The sequence below is a fragment of the Arachis ipaensis genome, chromosome B8 (assembly GCF_059453495.1).
Source record: "Arachis ipaensis isolate K30076 ecotype BB chromosome B8, ASM5945349v1, whole genome shotgun sequence".
Taxonomy (NCBI): Eukaryota; Viridiplantae; Streptophyta; class Magnoliopsida; order Fabales; family Fabaceae; genus Arachis; species Arachis ipaensis.
The window spans coordinates 19,614,779-19,619,359 of record NC_142443.1 but is presented as its reverse complement, the minus strand read 5'-3'; the positions used below and the strand labels follow the sequence as shown (position 1 = coordinate 19,619,359).

The 4,581-nt window shown below is 34.5% G+C and overlaps 1 non-coding gene across 1 annotated transcript; it reads right to left on the bottom strand.

Annotated features, from left to right (window-relative positions):
* Positions 1–3,766: 3,766 nt before the first annotated feature.
* On the bottom strand, positions 3,767–3,874 carry LOC148547377 (small nucleolar RNA R71). The gene has a single exon (XR_015898906.1). It is a non-coding gene; the product is annotated as a small nucleolar RNA R71 (small nucleolar RNA).
* Positions 3,875–4,581: the final 707 nt, after the last annotated feature.

Here is a 4,581-nt window from a genome sequence, read left to right as displayed (position 1 = left end):
TTCTACGCTGCTGTCTGGAGTTAAACGCCAGAAACAAGTCACAAACCAGAGTTGAATGCCAGAAATACGTTACAACCTGGCGTTCAACTCCAGAAAGAGCCTCTGCACGTGTAACATTCAAGCTCAGCCCAAGCACACACCAAGTGGGCCCCGGAAGTGGATTTATGTATCAATTACTTACTTCTGTAAACCCTAGTAACTAGTTTAGTATAAATAGGACAGTTTACTATTGTATTAGACATCTTCGGATCATCTTGGAATATCTTTTGATCATTTTTAGATCTCTAGACCTCCATAGGAGGCTGGCCACTCGGCCATGCCTACCCTCTATTCACTTATGTATTTTCATTCGGTAGAGTTTCTGCACTCCATAGATTAAGGTGTGGAGCTCTGCTGTTCCTCATGAATTAATGCAAAGTACTACTGTTTTTCTATTCAATTCAACTTATTCCGCTTCTAAGATATTCATTCGCACTTCAACATGAATGTGATGAACGTGACAATCATCATCATTCCCTATGAACGCGTGCCTGACAACCACTTCCGTTCCACCTTGGATTGAATGAGTATCTCTTGGATCTCTTAATCAGAATCTTCGTGGTATAAGCTAGATTGATGGCGGCATTCATGAGAGTCCGAAAAGTCTAAACCTTGTCTGTGGTATTCCGAGTAGGACTCTGGGATTGAATGACTGTGACGAACTTCAAACTCGCGAGTGCTGGGCGTAGTGACAGACGCAAAAGGAGGGTGAATCCTATTCCAGTATGATCGAGAACCTCAGATGATTAGTCGTGCTGTGACAGAGCATTTGGACCATTTTCACAAGAGGATGGGATGCAGCCATTGACAAGGGTGATGCCTCCAGACGATTAGCCATGCAGTGACAGCGCATCAGACCATTTTCCAGAGAGGATTAAAAGTAGCCATTGACAACGGTGATGTCCTTACATAAAGCCAGCCATGGAAAGGAGTAAGATTGATTAGATGAAGACAGCGGGAAAGCAGAGATTCAGAGGAACGAAAGCATCTCTATACGCTTATCTGAAATTCTCACCAATGAATTACATAAGTGTTTCTATCCTTATTTTATGTTTATTTAATTTTGAAAACTCCATAACCTTTTGATATCCGCCTGACTGAGATTTACAAGGTGACCATAGCTTGCTTCATACCAACAATCTCCGTGGGATCGACCCTTACTCACGTAAGGTTTATTACTTGGACGACCCAGTGCACTTGCTGGTTAGTTGTATCGAAGTTGTGAATGAAAAACGATTTATTAAGACGTGCGTACAAAGTTTCTGGCGCCGTTGCATGAGATCACAATTTCGTGCACCAAGTTTTTGGCACTGTTGCCGGGGATTGTTCGAGTTTGGACAACTGACGGTTCATCTTGTTGCTCAGATTAGGTAATTTTCTTTTTGTTTTATTTTCAAAAATTTTTAAAAATCTTTCAAAATTTTCTCCTTTGTTTTTGAAAAAAAAATGTTTTCAAAAAATATATTTTTCTTCAGAATTTTTAAGAATGAATTCTAGTGTTTCATGATAATTTGTTGAATCCTGGCTGGCTGTGAAGCCATGTCCAAATTCCTTTGGACTGAGGATTCAACTAATCACTTCAGTGCATGTAATTACATACTAAAGCTTGGCTGGCTATTAAGCCATGCCTAACTCTCAGATTGGAGCTTTAGACTAAGAATACAAGATTCCTGGAATTCATATTGAAAATTTTGGAATCCTTATTTTTCTTTTTCAAATAATTTTCGAAAAATATAAAACAAAAATCCAAAAAAAAAATAAATAAAAAAATCATAAAAATAAAAAAATATTTCATGTTTCTTGTTTGAGTCTTGAGTCAAATTTCAAGTTTGGTGTCAATTGCATTTTTTCTAAAAAAAATTCTTTGCATTTTTCGAAAAATTCATGTATTCATGGTGTTCTTCATGATCTTCAAATTGTTCTTGGTAAGTCTTCTTGTTTGATCTTGATATTTTCTTGTTTTGCATCTTTTCTTGTTTTACATGTGCATTCTTGCATCCATAGAGTCTAAACATGAAAGATTTCTAAGTTTGGTGTCTTGCATGTTTTCTTTGCATTAAAAATTTTTCAAAAATATGTTCTTGATGTTCATCATGATCTTCAAAGTGTTCTTGGTGTTCATCTTGACATTCATAGTGTTCTTGCATGCATTCCTTGTTTTGATCCAAAAAGAAAAGAGAAAAACATGAAAATGATGTTTTAATTTTTCTCTCTCATCATGAAAATTCAAAAAAAAAAATCAAAAAAATATCCTTCCCTTTTTATCTCTCAAAATTTCGAAAATTAGATTTGACTTTTTCAAAAAATTTTAAAATCTAGTTGTTTTTATGAGTCAAATCAAATTTTCAATTTAAAAATCTTATCTTTTTCAAAATCTTTTTCAAAAAATCAAATCTTTTTCATTTTTCTTATCTATTTTTGAAAATTTCAAAAAAAAATATTTTTTAAAAATCTTTTTCTTAATTTTACATCATATTTTCGAAAATAACATCATCAATTAATGTTTTGATTCAAAAAATTTCAAGTTTGTTACTTGCTTGTTAAGAAAGATTCAAACTTTAAGTTCTAGAATCATATCTTGTGATTTCTTGTGAATCAAGTCATTAATTGTGATTCTAAGAATCAAATCTTTTTCAAAAACTAATTTCAATCATATCTTTTCAAAAATATCTTCTTATCTTATCTTTTTCAAAAATTTGATTTTCAAAATATCTTTTCTAACTTCTTATCTTCTTATCTTTTCAAAAAATTGATTTTCAAATTTGTTTCAACTAACTAACTAACTTTTTGTTTGTTTCTTATCTTTTTCAAAACTACCTAACTAACTCTCTCTCTCTCTCTAATTTTCGAAAATATCTTCCCTCTTTTTCAAAATTTCTTTTTAATTAACTAATTATTTTAATTTTTGATTTTAAAATTTCAAAAATTACTAACCTTTTTCAAAAACTATTTTCGAAAACCACTAACTCTTTTTCAAAAATTATTTTCGAAAATTCACTTCCCCCTCTTATCTTCTTCTACTTGTTTATTTATTTACTAACATCTCTTCCTCACTCACCAAAAATCCGAACCCCCTCTCTCTCTCTGAGTTCAGATTTTCTCTTCTTATTTTCTTTTATTCACACAGGGACCTCTATACTGTGGTAAAAAGGATCCCTATTATTATTATTATTTTTCTGTCCCTCTTTTTCATATGAGCAGGAGCAAAGACAAGAATATTCTTGTTGAAGTGGATCCAGAACCTGAAAGGACTCTGAAAAGGAAACTAAGAGAAGCTAAAATACAACAGTCCAAAGACAACCTTTCAGAAATTTTCGAACAAGAAGAGGAGATGGCAGCCAAAAATAATAATAATGTAAGGAGAATGCTTGGTGACTTTACTGCACCTAATTCCAATTTACATGGAAGAAGCATCTCCATTCCTGCTATTGGAGCAAACAATTTTGAGCTGAAACCTCATCTAGTTTTTCTGATGCAGCAGAACTGCAAGTTTCATGGACTTCCATATGAAGATCCCTTTCAGTTCTTAACTGAATTCTTGTAGATCTGTGATACTGTTAAGACTAATAGAGTAGATCCTGAAGTCTACAGGCTCATGCTTTTCCCTTTTGCTGTAAGAGACAGAGCTAGAGTATGGTTGGACTCTCAACTTAAGGATAGCCTGAACTCTTGGGATAAGCTAGTCAAGGCTTTCTTAGCCAAGTTATTTCCTCCTCAAAAGCTGAGTAAGCTTAGAGTGGATGTTCAAACCTTCAGACAGAAAGAAGGTGAATCCCTCTATGAAGCTTGGGAGAGATACAAAGAACTGACCAAAAAGTGTCCTTCTGACATGCTTTCAGAATGGACCATCCTGGATATATTCTATGATGGTCTGTCTAAATTAGCTAAGATGTCATTGGATACTTCTGCAGGTGGATCCATTCACCTAAAGAAAATGCCTGCAGAAGCTCAAAAACTCATTGATATGGTTGCTAATAACCAGTTCATGTACACTTCTGAGAGGAATCCTATGAGTAATGGGACGTCTATGAAGAAGGAAGTTCTTGAAATTGATACTCTGAATGCCATATTGGCTCAGAATAAAATATTGACTCAGCAAGTCAATATGATTTCTCAAAGTCTAAATGAAATGCAAGCTGCATCCAATAGTACTCAAGAGGCATCTTCTAAAGAAGAGGCCTATGATCCTGAGAACCCTGCAATAGCAGAGGTAAATTATATGGGTGAACCTTATGGAAACACCTATAATCCGTCATGGAGAAATCATCCAAATTTCTCATGGAAGGATCAACAAAAGCCTCAACAAGGCTTTAATAATGGTGGAAGAAATAGGTTTAACAATAGTAAACCTTTTCCATCATCCACTCAGTAACAGACAGAGAATTCTGAGCAGAATCCATCTAGCTTAGCAAATTTAGTCTCTGATCTATCTAAGGCCACTGTGAGTTTCATGAATGAAACAAGATCCTCCATTAGAAATTTGGAAGCACAAGTGGGCCAGCTGAGTAAAAGGATCACTGAAATCCCTCCTAGTACTCTCCC